This window comes from Acipenser ruthenus, chromosome 33 (genome assembly GCF_902713425.1).
Source record: "Acipenser ruthenus chromosome 33, fAciRut3.2 maternal haplotype, whole genome shotgun sequence".
NCBI lineage: Eukaryota > Metazoa > Chordata > Actinopteri > Acipenseriformes > Acipenseridae > Acipenser > Acipenser ruthenus.
Window position 1 is genome coordinate 4,282,697 of NC_081221.1, and position 16,832 is coordinate 4,299,528.

Sequence of the window (16,832 nt, forward strand, 5' to 3'; positions counted from 1 at the left end):
GAACAGTTATATATTATAAAGCCATTTAAAAAGTATGTGTGTATGCTATATATATATATATATATATATATATATATACACACACAGTAATCTGTAGACTGTCCGCCCGTCACATATCCAACCTAACCATTTATCCGCCATATTCTGCCACTGCTTTGGAGAAAGCCTGTAGAACTGTGCTTGAGCTATTGTCTGTGGCACAATGCAAATATGGAACAAGGTGGGAAAAACCATCTATGGCACCATGGATAACAAATCCCCACCTACAATCAAAAGTAAACATTTTAAAAGTAATTTTTTTTACAGTAATAAGATATGCGTATTGTGAACAATATATGAAAATATATTTTGTTTTCACCAACAGCAGTCAGAACATTTCAACACCAATACAGGTTAAATATTCAGATTAAATTGTGCCTCTATATGGGGTAAAATGCAGAGTTGTCCAGTTTATTCCGTTTATTTTATTTACGCAGTATTCACCATCTACCAGGATTGGCCCATATAGGTACAGTTTCATTTTCAAACCTATCTAGGAAAACGCATATCAAGCACCTATTACAATGTTGACATGATAGCAAAATCATGTGTGCTACTCTTTAAAGGGCTATAACTACAAATGATCACACTGTTTGCATAAAGAACTGTGTGCAGTAGCCACATTTTGTTAAACCTGATTTCAGTCACTTTTTTGCCCTTTGGAAAGACAATATCATGAAGAATTTGACCTCCAGTTGGTACAAGTGAAGATTATGACCCACACTTTGTCACAATTAAATTATAGTAGTGGTTAGGGCTCTGGACTCTTGACCGGAGGGTCGTGGGTTCAATCCCAGGTGGAGGACACTGCTGCTGTACCCTTGAGCAGGTACTTTTCCTAGATTGCTCCAGTAAAAACCCAACTGTATAAGTGGGTAATTGTATGTAAAAAATAAATAAATAATAATAATGTGTAAAAAAATAATGTAATTGTATGTAAAAACAATGTGATATCTTGTAACAATTAAGTAAGTCGCCCTGGATAAGGGCATCTGCTGAGAAATAAATAAATAAAGTGATAGAAAATATTTTTTTTGTGGTCAATCGACATGAGCAGCCAAACAAATATATTTAACATATATGATTTCAGGCCAGATTATTGGGTAAAATAAAATATTAACATAATTTTAAGACTCTGAATAAAACAACTAATACCTTGTTTCCATGGACAGCCAACTCGAGTGCACCCGAGTTGAGCCGACTTCTCCCAGAACTCGAGTTGATGGACAACTTGGGTTGGTTAAAAAAAGTGGCGTTTCTATGACTTTCTGAGTTACTCAAGTTATCATGTGAGCTTGGCAGGTTTATTTACCAGAAATAATTGGAGTGAGCAGGTGTAACAACCCAGTCTTTAGCAAAAGGTAATTTTATAATTCCCAATTAAAGAATACAATTACTTCCTGGAGTCAATACATGTTAGCACCAGCAGAAAGACTAACTGATAGGGTAGGTCCGCTCAGTCAGACAGTTCTTAAAGTAAATACAAATACTACAAAACTGTATATCTCCATAAAAAGATGAAAACAACAGTTAACTTATGCGCCAAAAGAACAAAACAGTAATTTAAGTTAAAAGAATAAAGTAAATGAACCCCTTAGGGTGTAAAATAAAATCAAAACTGTTCGCAGGTAACCCTAAACTATACAGTAACACAAACCACCACATGCTTGAGTATATATGTTATTAGACACATATTTGTGGACACTTGCCTTTACAAAGTAGACCCACCTTATCAGCTTCATATGACCATCCATGTGCCACATGCTGTTTGGTGATGGGACGTGGTACGATTTTCTGTTAGTGACTTGGGCCCATCGTCCAGCACTGCTTACTGGGTTGATGCTGTTTATAGAGATACATATTCTTTGTCGCTGAACAAATATCCCCTTAGCTCTAAGATATCCATTCATCATCTATAGAGGAAAGCAAAAATCAATTTGTTTTGTTATGTTTACTTTTATGACACAGTTGTTATGACTAAAAAATATCACTACTATATTATTGGAATAAACTGCTGTAATAAATATTCAGGACATTATAATAACAACATTGTTCGTACGTGCACTTAAATGCTTTTCCTAAACAGATATCCGTTCCAAATTGTAATTGTATTTAGCACAAATCAGATACAAAACCACATTTTTTAAAACTTTTTTTTTAAACATAAACGTTCATAGTGAAAGCAGGCACAGACCCTCAACAATTAAAGAACATAAGGTTAAACACCAATTTCAAACCACAGCTGGAAATACAATTACAACTAACCTCGGCCCCTGCATTTGGATACTGGGAATGAAGTGACTTCAGTATCGAGTTCGTTGTCTGCGATGTTGCTGTATTTGTCTCTTGGTGACAGACCCTCTGCTTTTAAACGCTTATAAATGTATGATACCGAGCATCCTAGATGTTCAGCAATCCTCTTTCCTGCGTATCCTCGAGAAACGAAAATCTGGAGGTGGTGTCTCGAAACAGAAATTCTTGGCAAACCAAACTGACCTGTATTACAAAAACAAGAGAAAAAGAAGCACAAACAAAATCACAGGATGATGTTTTTAAATGCTACAATAACTAATCCACATATGTATTCAAATGATTGTAGTTCCTAAAGAGACTAGCGACATTAACTTATCTTCTCTCCTCCGCTGAACCACAAAATCACTACCGGTATTTGTGCTTGACTGAGTGTCAGAATTCCTTCGTTTTCGAGCACTGGCATTAATTCTCGAAAACAGTTTGATATTTCCACTCTAACATTTTCTGGTATTACCATACTGATTTCAGAGATCATAGTGGATGTCTACTCAACTAGTGTTTCTAGGGAGTTCTTCATGCTATTTAAAGAGGTCAACATATTTATTTACCTGGGGAGAAGCTATGCTATCCTCTATATGTCATTGGGTTGTTAAATGGACTGAAAAGGCAACTACTTAATGGATACTTAATGGCTAGATCAAAGACTAAACCTGCTGTGGAAACACTGGCAGGGATGGAGTTAAATTCTCCTCCCTGCCTAGGTTCATTGCGTCAGGTGGGAGCAATCAACCAATTAATTGTTCAATTAAGCACTCAGCCACCTGGCATAAAAGGAGGCCTCAGCCTCCCATTTTGGAGGGAGAGTTCTGGAAGGAGAAGAAGAGTGTTTTTGTTTGTGCTGTGTTTTATTAGTTATTGAATCCAGTGAAGGCAACGCCCAGCCTGGAAGCCTTAATTTGTAAGTTTTGTTTTGTGTCTATTTTGTGTTTTGAAACCTTTTTGTTTGGCCCTTGTGCCTATTTATTTTGTTTTTTTGTTTTTTAAAAAAACTTTATTTTGAACTTTATGCTGTCTCTGAGTCTCAAACCTCTGTCATCTTGTCACAGTTGGTGTTAGAAGTGGGATAACGCCACCTGGTAGCTCAGGGCAGTATTTTTTTTTGTTTGTTTGTTTTTGTTTTTTTGAATTTTGAGGAGTTTTTTTTTTTCTGGAAAAAAAAAATGGGGAAGAAGAGCAGACAGCGGCAAAGGCAGGAGATGCAGCAGCCGAAGAAATGTAAGCTGCTGCAACAACAGCCACCCCAGCTGGAGGACCCAGCCAGCCTTTTTCCCTGGTGCTCTTGGTGCGGGAAGGTGGATCATCGGTGGAGGTCCTGTCCAGATGGGCCACCAGCTGACTGGTGTGGGCGCTGTGAGGCGGATGGCCACAGCTGGGCAGGATGCCCCCACAATCTGGACCAGGAGCAGCTGCAAACCCCGCCCTCGGCAGCCACCCCACCACTTCCAACATCACCGCCTTCACCACCATCCTAGGAAATATGGGACTGGTTGATGCACCCTGAGGCGGACCTCTTCCACGACCTCCCCATAGTTATCAACACGCTGTGGCGTCGAGATGGGGGGAGGTGGGAAAAGTGGGAGGAACAGCATCACCTGGCGTCCTTCGCAGAGCTTGCCCTGATGGTCGTTAACTACCTGGCGGTAGATATGGGAGAGGCCCCAGTCATTCAAACAAAGAAGGTGGAGCTGTCTTCCCGAGAGCCAGAGAGGGGTGAGCTGTCGTCCCGAGAGCCAGAGAGGGAGGAGCTGTCATCCTGAGAGCCAGAAGGGGAGGAGCCGCCGTCCCGAGAGCCAGAAGGGGAGGAGCTGCCGTCCCGAGAGCCAGAAGGGGAGGAGCCACCGTCCCGAGAGCCAGAAGGGGAGGAGCCGCCGTCCCGAGAGCCAGAAGGGGAGGAGCCGCCATCCCGAGAGCCAGAAAGGGAGGAGCCGCCGTCCCGAGAGCCAGAATGGGAGCCGCTGCCGTCGCCCAGAGAGGGGGAGCCGCTGCCGTCGCCCAGAGAGGGGGAGCCGCTGCCGTCGCCCAGAGAGGGGGAGCCTGAACGTCCACAGCCCGAGAGGGAGGAGCCCCGAACGTCCACAGCCCGAGAGGGAGGAGCCCCGAACGTCCACAGCCCGAGAGGGAGGAGCCCGAACGTCCACAGACCGAGAGGGAGGAGCCCGAACGTCCACAACCCGAGGGGGAGGAGCCTGAGCGGGAGGAGTCGGTGCGTCCACGGCCCGAGCGGGAGGAGTCGGTGCGTCCACGGCCCGAGCGGGAGGAGTCGGTGCATCCACTGCCCGAGAAGGGGAAGCCCACAGGCCCAGGGCTGAAGGGATCCGCAGGGAAAGAATACAGGCTGTTCCCACCTCCACCGCCAGCAGAGGGGGAACAGACGGAGCTGTCTCTCCCTCCATCGCCAGCAGAGGGGGAACAGCCGGAACTGTCTCTCCCTCCACCGCCAGCAGAGGGGGAACAGCCGGAGCTATCTCTCCCTCCACCGCCAGCAGAGGGGGAACAGCCGGAGCTGTCTCTCCCTCCACCGCCAGCAGAGGGGGAACAGCCGGAGCTGTCTCTCCCTCCACCGCCAGCAGAGGGGGAACAGCCGGAGCTGTCTCTCCCTCCACCACCAGCAGAGGGGGAACAGCCGGAGCTGTCTCTCCCTCCATTGCCTGGGGTTGCCTGCCTGTCCGCATCGCCTGGGGTTGCCTGCCTGTCCGCATCGCCTGGGGTTGCCTGCCTGTCCGCGCCGCCAGGGGGTCCAGAGGGTCAAGCGCCGCCGGAAGGACCAGCGTCGCCGTTCTCGCCTCCGCCACGAGAGGGAGCTGGGCCGCCGTTCCCGCCTCCGCCACGAGAGGGAGCCGGGCCGCCGTTCCCGCCTCCGCCACCCGAGGGAGACGGGTTGCCGTTCCCGCCTCCGCCAGCAGAGGGAGACAAGCTGTTGTTCCCGCCTCTGCCAGCAGAGGGAGATGAGCTGCCGTTCCCGCCTCCGCCACCAGAGGTTAATTGTTCAATTAAGCACTCAGCCACCTGGCATAAAAGGAGGCCTCAGCCTTCCATTTTGGAGGGAGAGTTCTGGAAGGAGAAGAAGAGTGGTTTTGTTTGTGCTGTGTTTTAGTAGTTATTGAATCCAGTGAAGGCAACGCCCAGCCTGGAAGCCTTAATTTGTAAGTTTTGTTTTGTGTCTATTTTGTGTTTTGAAACCTTTTTGTTTGGCCCTTGTGCCTATTTATTTTGTATTTTTGTTTATTAAAAAAACTTTATTTTGAACTTTATACTGTCTCTGAGTCTCAAACCTCTGTCATCTTGTCACACCTGCATACCACAGAGGTGCCATTTATACAGCATACATTTTACTGACACTGTTTGTTAATTACCTAAAATAACCTTTTTAAAATGCCTTGAAAAAACATCTAACAATTATTTTGGATAATTAGTTGCTTGAGTATGTTCTTAGATGATAACAGGCACTCAGTTGGCAGGTGATTTTGTATCCAAGACTGCATAAGTGCTTCACTAGAAATTGTCTTAAAGATGACTCTATAAGCCTTTATGGAGAACAGATTTAGCTGTATATTTCCACTGACACTTTCCTTTAAGGATTTGAACAGTATTAATTTTGGTCTTTAAATGGACTTCTCTCTCTGTATTTTCATATTTCAAATAACTTTTATACAGATACTTCCTTTATAAAAGCCACTTTGTGAGTATATGGTAACTGCCCCAGCACAGACTTAAAGACACTTAACAGAATGAATTCAATCTGAGCCTGATCAATGCCCTGTCTTTATCTATGGATTGGCCTGCAGTGTAAGCAGAGCAGGATAACACAAGAACTGCGGCAGGTCTTAATAACACACAATCTCAAGTGATATCTGCGTTGAAGATATCAGACATACATAGTCATAGCTAGATCAACCAAAGTGTCATTATAAAAGTATGCTTACGATCAACAATTAGGAGCAACTTCTGAACTCAGGTGAAAGTATTTCAGAAATAGCAAAAATAAGCACCTAAAAAGATTTCAAACACCATAAAAAAAGCAAGGTAGTACACACGTTTAACTTAACTTTATGGTAAAGGAATACTGCAGCTACCAGTCTCTGCTCTAAGGAGTTTAAGTGCGCCAAGGTCAGACTGGAAATGACATTAGTAGAGTCACGCGATAAATGCGTAAGGGAGGCAGCACCTGTGTTGAAAACTGGAAGAAAGTGGGCGGCAAAGAAAGCTGTGGAAGATGCAAAGGCTGCCCTTCGAATTGGTGATATCATGGGGCAAGTTCAGCATGGAAGAGGGGGTCTTGGTTTCAGTTCAACTCCTCCTACATGGCACAAGGCGGCCCCAGCTCAAAGAAGGAAGCTGGTAGTCAACGAGGTGCAAAAGCAGGAGGAGAGGATGAGGTGTATAAAGGCCATTTCCCAGGCCAAACAGGGAGAATGGATGAGATGGGAGAATGTGGAACAACGCAAGATTGGCTGGCAAGACCTATGGTCAATGGAACAGAGCAGGATCAGTTTCCTCATCAGGTCAACATATGATGTTCTCCCATCACCACAGAACCTAAAACTATGGGTAGGAGAGGATCCCTCATGTCCTTTGTGTTCATCACCTGCAACATTAAGGCACATTTTGACAGGATGTAAGGTGGCTCTTAGCCAAGGACGGTTTACTTGGCGCCATGACCAGGTGCTGCGATGTTTGGCCTTAGCATTGGAAGACAAGCGTAACATGACCAATAAGTTGCCACCTGTTCCATCAAAACATTACACACAAAAGACAACATTCCTCCGCCCAGGAGAGCAACCACCAAGAAAAGGTGTTAAAACCAATCCTCGCCCAGGACAACTGGAAGCTGCTAGAGACTGGAATATGCTGGCAGATGTTGGTCAACGGCTTATTTTTCCACCTGAGATTGCCACCACTAACCTTCGACCAGATATTGTCTTGTGGTCTGGATCAGCACGCCTTGTTCACCTGGTAGAGTTAACAGTGCCATGGGAGGACGCTGTAGATGAGGCGTATGAGAGGAAGAAACTGCGGTATGCTCAACTAGCCACTGAAGCGGAACAGCGAGGATGGAGAGTTCGGGTTTACCCAGTGGAAGTGGGTTGTCGAGGATTTGTGGCACATTCTACAACCCGGTTTCTCAGAGACGTCGGATTCAGTGGCCAAGAGTTGCGTCGCACAGTGAAGAACTTATCTGAAGCAGCAGAGAGGAGCAGCAACTGGCTGTGGTTGAGACGGAAAGATTCTGGCTGGGGACAGGTAAGTAAGCTGGGCTGAGTTGAGTGGGGGACGGAGGGGGGTGATGCTGGGACGCCAGAATCACCGTCGAGCCCTCTTGAGGTGTCGTGGGCTAGTCGACGAAACACTGAGGATGGAAGGTGCCCACTTGAAAACCCCAGAGATGTACCCTACTTAGCTCAATCCAGACGGTTGTCATGCTGATGCGCTGGGGAGGCCGCACTTTGGTTGATCCCCGGAGCCAGCATCGCAGCCGTTGTGTGTGCTGATGCGCCAGGGAGGCAAAATAAGCTGATCCCTGGAGCCAGCATTACACTTCAGCCATTAACACCAGACAGAAGGATATCTACATCATCATATGGAAGGAAACGTAAATGGATGGAGACGCATATGGATCACATTAGTTTACTGTAAAGCTACGTCTTAGTTGGTGCTTATCTTGGCGAGAGCCGAGTTCAAATCAGCATGAAGTTTTAACATCTACTCTCGTGTAATGGAAATCATGAAGATCTGGATACGTCCAGTGACTGCTGTGAATAGTGCAGCTGGCAACAAGGGAAAGACCTTGTGACAGCCTGGAGAGACAGCTGACAGGAGGAAAGAGACCCCATTGGGGCTGGTAAGGGTTAGCTACCCTTGTCGGCAGTATCCAGCTCTGTGTTTACAGGATGCTGGAGACACCCGCCCAAGGCTTCTAAGAAATTAAAGAGAAAAATACCCCTAGAGTCTGCGAGAGCGGGGGCGGAAGATGACTCAACGTTGGACAACACGGTTAACGACTTAGGAACGGAAACGGATATGAGTATGGAGAGTACTTCACAAAAGACTAGTTCAAGATCTGCAGTTAACAAAGACATGGAACTCCAGGTTTGTGTCTGCGGCTGGAGCAAGGCGACAACGGTCAGGGGTTTGAAGATTCATCAAGGGAGAATGAAATGCTTGAGGGAGAAGGGACAAGGGCCTCGCATTGATCAGTACTTCTTACGAAGTCAGTCAAGTCAGTCGAATGAAATCCAGCGACAGGAAGCAAACCACAGTTCGCAGGATATCAGCACCCCTGTCATAGATGTGAGGAGGACTTGCATGGACACAGTTAGTGATGAACCTAATGATCCTTGTGAACCTGGTCAGACAAACCAGCATAAGAAAGAAAAGAACCTCAACGGGCACAAGCCTGGAGTTAAATGGCCAAGAGCTTGTGAGAAAACTGCATGGGACACAGTAAACACAGATCTCTGCGTTGCATTGGAAAGATTAAGTGGAACAGTTGAAAAGAAGCTGGATAAATTTGGGGACATCATCTACGCATATGGAAGTGAGAGGTTTGGAGTTGAAAAAAGGAAGGAAAAAGTACAAACTATTCCTGGAAAGTCTAGACGGCAGCAGGAGATTGAACGCTTAGTTAGAGAAAGGAGACAGCTGAGGAACCAATGGAGAAGAGCAGAACAAAGTCAGAAGGAGGGACTCAATCTCTTACAAAGGGTCATAAAAGATAAGCTTGCAACATTGCGCAGAGCTGAGCGCCTACGGAAACGCTACAAAAAGAAGGAGCGTGCGAGAGCTAATTTTTATAAAGACCCATTCAAATTTGTAAAGAAGTTATTCACCAGTGAGAAGAATGGCACACTAAAAGCATCTAAGGTTGAGCTGGAGAGATATTTGGAGGAAACACATACAGATTCAAAAAGGCAGGAGCCTATGTCAATTCCGTCAGACATCCCACCTATCAATCCACCAGAATACCAAATGGAGGACTGTGTACCTAAGTGGAAAGAAATAGAGCAAGCTGTGAAAAAAGCAAGGGCTTCATCATCTCCAGGGCCTAATGGAGTTCCGTACAGAGTGTACAAGAGTGCTTCAGGAGTTCTACGAATTCTGTGGAAATTGATGAAAGTGGCATGGGAAAAACAGGTTGTACCAAGAGCATGGCGCCGAGCAGGTGGAGTCTTTATACCTAAAGAAAAAGATTCTACAAGCATCAGTCAGTTTCGTCCCATTTCCCTATTAAACGTAGAAGGCAAGATTTTCTTCAGCATTATTGCTCAGAGATTGTCAGCTTACCTATTAAAGAACTGCTTCATTGACACTTCAATACAAAAAGCGGGCATTCCAGGTTTCCCAGGTTGCTTAGAACACATCAATGTGATCTGGCAACAAATTCAATCAGCTAAAAAGGAGAGGAAGGAGCTCCATGTGACATTCCTGGATTTGGCTAATGCATATGGTTCAGTGCCACATGAACTACTTTGGGCAGCATTTGATTTTTTCAGTGTACCGATGACAATAACAAATTTAGTGAAAGCCTATTTTGGAGATTTGCAATTCAGTTTTTCAACTTCAGAATTCAGCACTACATGGCAATGCCTAGAGGTTGGAATAATGGCAGGATGCACCATTTCTCCACTGGCTTTTACCATGGCAATGGAAGTAATCATTAGGGCATCAAAATGGGTAGTAGGAGGAGAGCGCTTGGCTTCTGGAATGCGACTACCACCAATTCGAGCATACATGGATGACATGACAACCATGACTACAACAGTAGCCTGCACTAATCGATTATTGGGCAAATTAACCAATAACATTGAATGGGCACGAATGCAATTCAAGCCCACTAAATCAAGGAGCATCTCTATAATTAAAGGCAAAGTAGTAGATAAAACATTCTTCATTAATGGTGAGGCAATACCAACAGTGTCTGAGAAGCCAGTGAAGAGTCTTGGGAGATGGTACGACGGGGATCTAAAGGACACAGTTCGTGTGGGAGAAGTTAGACAACAAGCAGTGGAAGGGTTGAAGAGCATAGACAGCTGCGCTCTACCAGGTAAACTAAAACTCTGGTGCTTTCAGTTTGGTCTACTGCCGAGGTTGCTGTGGCCACTGACTGTGTACGAGGTTTCTTTGACAACAGTAGAGAAGCTGGAAGCTTTAATCAGTTCATACATCAGGAAATGGTTGGGAGTTCCACGCTGCCTCAGCAGAGTGGGACTTTATGGTAAAGGAATACTGCAGCTACCAGTCTCTGCTCTAACCGAGGAGTTTAAGTGCGCCAAGGTCAGACTGGAAATGACATTAGTAGAGTCACGCGATAAATGCGTAAGGGAGGCAGCACCTGTGTTGAAAACTGGAAGAAAGTGGGCGGCAAAGAAAGCTGTGGAAGATGCAAAGGCTGCCCTTCGAATTGGTGATATCATGGGGCAAGTTCAGCATGGAAGAGGGGGTCTTGGTTTCAGTTCAACTCCTCCTACATGGCACAAGGCGGCCCCAGCTCAAAGAAGGAAGCTGGTAGTCAACGAGGTGCAAAAGCAGGAGGAGAGGATGAGGTGTATAAAGGCCATTTCCCAGGCCAAACAGGGAGAATGGATGAGATGGGAGAATGTGGAACAACGCAAGATTGGCTGGCAAGACCTATGGTCAATGGAACAGAGCAGGATCAGTTTCCTCATCAGGTCAACATATGATGTTCTCCCATCACCACAGAACCTAAAACTATGGGTAGGAGAGGATCCCTCATGTCCTTTGTGTTCATCACCTGCAACATTAAGGCACATTTTGACAGGATGTAAGGTGGCTCTTAGCCAAGGACGGTTTACTTGGCGCCATGACCAGGTGCTGCGATGTTTGGCCTTAGCATTGGAAGACAAGCGTAACATGACCAATAAGTTGCCACCTGTTCCATCAAAACATTACACACAAAAGACAACATTCCTCCGCCCAGGAGAGCAACCACCAAGAAAAGGTGTTAAAACCAATCCTCGCCCAGGACAACTGGAAGCTGCTAGAGACTGGAATATGCTGGCAGATGTTGGTCAACGGCTTATTTTTCCACCTGAGATTGCCACCACTAACCTTCGACCAGATATTGTCTTGTGGTCTGGATCAGCACGCCTTGTTCACCTGGTAGAGTTAACAGTGCCATGGGAGGACGCTGTAGATGAGGCGTATGAGAGGAAGAAACTGCGGTATGCTCAACTAGCCACTGAAGCGGAACAGCGAGGATGGAGAGTTCGGGTTTACCCAGTGGAAGTGGGTTGTCGAGGATTTGTGGCACATTCTACAACCCGGTTTCTCAGAGACGTCGGATTCAGTGGCCAAGAGTTGCGTCGCACAGTGAAGAACTTATCTGAAGCAGCAGAGAGGAGCAGCAACTGGCTGTGGTTGAGACGGAAAGATTCTGGCTGGGGACAGGTAAGTAAGCTGGGCTGAGTTGAGTGGGGGACGGAGGGGGGTGATGCTGGGACGCCAGAATCACCGTCGAGCCCTCTTGAGGTGTCGTGGGCTAGTCGACGAAACACTGAGGATGGAAGGTGCCCACTTGAAAACCCCAGAGATGTACCCTACTTAGCTCAATCCAGACGGTTGTCATGCTGATGCGCTGGGGAGGCCGCACTTTGGTTGATCCCCGGAGCCAGCATCGCAGCCGTTGTGTGTGCTGATGCGCCAGGGAGGCAAAATAAGCTGATCCCTGGAGCCAGCATTACACTTCAGCCATTAACACCAGACAGAAGGATATCTACATCATCATATGGAAGGAAACGTAAATGGATGGAGACGCATATGGATCACATTAGTTTACTGTAAAGCTACGTCTTAGTTGGTGCTTATCTTGGCGAGAGCCGAGTTCAAATCAGCATGAAGTTTTAACATCTACTCTCGTGTAATGGAAATCAAAATGAAGTCAAGTGGACTAATGTTTGGGCTAACGCCTATAGCAGCATTTCCTCTTAATAGGGACACTCTGTCCAGCACAGAAACAGCAGGGCACCTTGGTACCCTAATAATCTGATCCCAGTAAACACAATAGATCCACTGAATGCATGCACTGGTGCTATGCAGAGGAATCCCTGGATTCCAGTCACTAACTAATGCTGTGCACACACAGACAGTACACAAACACCAATTAACACAGACACACAAGCACAGAACCTTAAAGTACAGCTGCATCATAAAGAATATTAGGTCTATTACCTGCCTAACATAAAATAAGCCTTGCTTTACCCAATAGTCCTGTAATGAGTTCTGTTCAGGAGCAGCTGAAATGGTTCTACCATTGGAAATATATTTTGACATACCCAATGGTATAAACTAATACACTCTACTGGTAATCCATTGCAGTACAACTGTAACACATACGTACCAATGTGTACCTCCCCTTTAAGGTTAAACTAGTAACCCCAGCATTTGTGATCTACTAAACATACCATGCTATCTGAAGAAGGCGGAAGCCAAAACAATAATCCGTTGCACATCTGACTGCGGTGGGACCAGAGTAAGGGCGGATATGTAAAAATGCGGATAAATTAATCCTGTTTTAAATACCATTTTACACAGCTGTAACAATTACTATATTCACACAATTATTGTTTTGAGATTCAGCTTTTATTAGGGTGCTCCCCTAAATCCCTTGTTTAGAAAGATACAGGGTATTAATGCTTGTGACAGAGTAGCCGTCTGCCATGTGGGTGTGTGCATTCGCTGCTGAGTGACAGGCAGGGGATTGAGACGGAGGTTGAAGTTGATACACCCCGCAGGCAAACAGGATTTATTTACATATCAACACACTGAACAGCTCACGTGACACTACCAGCAATGGTTGCACACGGAGCACATACAACACAGTGAACGAAAACTTTGGTAGGATCTACAATCTCTGAACTAATCTTCTTGTCCAAAATATCAAGACGTCAGGTTTAAAAAGGTACAAATAAATTTCACACACACACATATTTATAAATAACTGAAACTGCTAAAAAAAACATGTTAAATTAAAACTAAATGATTTTAGCACACAAAACAGATCATGGTGCTGCGTTAACACGTTATGATACTATACAATACCTTACATATACTGCACACACTTTACAGAAATAAATAATTTTTAAATGTGCATGGAAAACTGTGTAGCGTACGGGTGGCTACAAGTACCTACTACTTCTGTATTCTTTTGGCATGAGTGAAACTTTCTATTCTTTGCAAAAAGCAATTAAAGACTTAAAATTCAGAATATTGTAGTCCACATCTTGCATTTCAAACCAGTGGAGTCCAGCAGTATTTCTAAAAGATTCTTGCCCTTTTCCAACTGATCGATCGCAGTTTGTTTAAACTCTGTAGGACAGTATTGTATTAGTGTAGTGGTGGGGTGGCTATTAAAGACTCTGTTCTTTCTGTCCGCTTGTGCTATGATTGGTGTGTGAGTGTAAATTATAGTTTACAGACGCTACATGTGGAACATTGGCTAGAGAAGTAGTTTTGGGTCTCCCAACCTTCACAGCGCACAAAAATAATAAGCTTCTTGTCAATAATTACCCCAATGTACAAGCTATCATACCCTTGTGGGGTGTATAATAATATCCTGGATCCTTGCAGAGAGGTGCTGTCACCTGGGGATATAGAAAACCCTCATCATCCCTCTCCACCCCTGGAGCGACGGCCTCGTGGAGCACTTCAATAGGACCCTCTCGGTGCAGTTGGCCATCGCTACCAGTCAGCACCAATGAGACTGGGACCTCCAGCTGCCCCTAATCATGTTGGCCTACCGCACAGAGGTGCAGGAATTGACGAGCTGCACTCCTGTATTACTGCTCCTCCCGACACCGCACCGGAATACGCCCGATGCCTCCAAAACCAGATTGATGCTGTGCACCGGTTCGCCCGGGATCGTCTGCTGGCTGCCGGCATCCGACAAAAGAGAAATTATGACCTTTAGGAGAAGGGGCGACACTTCAGTCATTTTAACAGTCATTTTTTTTCAGTGGGTCAGTTTGCATAATGCAATTCCTAGCGTCAAACTTTCTTGATTATAATCAGGGACATATCATGCATATAAGACTGTACAGCATAACGGTGTCTGTATAGCAAGGTACTCCTGTACTAAAAGTGCTGGACGGGAGTAAGAGGTTAAGAAAACCTGCATTCACTCCCCAGTAACTCGCAGTATTAAAAGAAGACGTAACGCAGATCAGCTGTTGTGGAAATACAAGGTTCTGTGGCTGAAAAAATATGTCAGGAGATAGCTGATGGGGTTATTGCAGTTGGTGCTGTAAAAAGGGAGATGATAGAGTGCCAGAAGCGCTGGCAAGATGAACGTCAGATTGTAAACAAAACTGTGGGGTCTTCTCACTGTTCTGGATCATGTTCCAAGATATCTCCCTCCTCTTGTTGTACAGTCCACACAAGCACACCAAAGCTTGGCATTTTCTTAGAGCAATTAAAGGGTATATAAGGATATATTTATTTTATTGTGTTACGTGTTCCCATGTGTTTCTACAACTGTTTATGTAAGGGGTGTGTATTGTTTTATTTATTTATTTTTTATTTTTTTATTTTGACCACTTTTTTAAAACTTTTAAATTGCATTCCCTGCCTTAAGATGGTTTCCCATGTACCCGTATGGACCTCTCAGAACTACATTTCCCATAATCCTCCTTCTCACTGGTAAATCCATCCGTTATATATGTGAGCATATTTGTTTGGTGGAAGGAGTTTGGGGATCTGTGTTGGCTGTGTTGTCTGTGTTGTCTGTGTTGTCGGTGTTGTCTGTGTTGCCTGTGTTGTCTGTGTTGCCTGTGTTGTCTGTGTTGTCCAGTGAAGGTGAATGCCCAGCCTGACGGCAGTTTTTTTCCCCCCCACTGTTACCAGCAATAAGTAGTCTCAGAGACAGAAGCTGCAGTGAAGCGCTGTTGCACATTTATTAAACAAAAAAACACAAACTCCTCCCTCCACAAAAAACTGTTGTTAGGCTGGGCATTCACCAAACACTATTACTGGCACGATAGGGTGAAGTTTTATGCATGGGCCTGTGACTATAATGGCATCCCAGTGGTATTTATTTAAGCTTTTTGTCACAGTTCCTCCAGACAGCTCTGCAGAGCGACTGACAGGAGGAAGGAGAGATCCAGTCCATTTATTCCAATTCTTCTGAGAAATCCTCTCCAGTTACAGTAAAGAAAAAAATAAATCGATAGTCCCAGGTTTTCAGAAGTCATTTCCACTCAGCGCCATCACTTAATCACTGTTGAAAAGCTGCTAGGCTAATTCAAATGGCTCAATACTGCTCAAAAAAGCAAACACATGCTATGTATAGCACACACTTGTTTACATGTGCTGTCCATGACAAATATGATACATTTGCTGTACAACAGTCATCCTGGCTTCTGTGATATACAGAAGAGACTAGGGGGTGAACTATGCATCAACAACTGCTGCAGCGTCACAATAAGACCTTGGTTTTACATCTCATCCGAAGGACGGAGCACAGGGAGGTTAAGTGGCTTGCTCAGGGTCACACACAGTGAGTCAGTGGCTGGGATTGAACCTGGAAATTCCAGGAAGCCCCTTTCTTTAACCACTGGACCACCAAGCCTCCTGGAATTAGAGGCAACAATCACTGAGAAATGGTAACCCACCTCATTACCAACTCCTGTATATGATACATTGATGTGTTTCTACATGGGATGTTCTCATACAGTACTGTCAATTATTTAACTATACATACAGATCTTTCAGCCACAATGCAGTACACTCCAGAAATTAATTTCCAAAGGTGATTTCATTTCCTTAGTTAAAAAAGAAAGTCTGGAAGGCATGAATACATGTGCTTGGTTCCAACATGCTTTAGGGTTTGGTAACGATTTACGGAGTGCTGCAATTACAGTGGCCTAAGCAAGCAGAAGGATATCTGTAGGACTGTATGTGATAAGCGCCACCTTGTGGCTGAAGCAAGTAACTGCAGCCAACTTGTGTGTATAGGGAATTGTTCAGTAAAGTGGGCCCAAATTAATTTCACAGAAAGGTCCCAGAGATAAAAAGTGAGTGTGCCTCTAGAATACTGTATTTAAACAGCAAGTACTTTAAAAAATGAATATTCTTTGTAACCCCGGTTAGATTAGCCAAAGTGTCTTTAAGAAGAAAGAGCCAGAGCATTCTAGTGAAATGCTACTTTGCAATCAAGTTTTCTTTAATGTTGCTGGCAATACACTGTTGTACACTAGATGGTGCCAGTTCTTTCTAATACAAAGGCACTTTAGCTGCATTACACATATATATGGCAGGCAACTAGAACAGAACAGTATCTCCTGAATCCATAACAAACGATCTTTAACACAGACTTATCAAAACTGCAATAAGAATCACTACGAGTGATTGAAAATATAATTGTAAAAATTAAACAGTAAAACGTTTTTTAAACTATGCACAGTTGTTACACATTCAAAACCCAGACCCTTGCTACTATATATAACATCATCAATGTCTACTATATATAA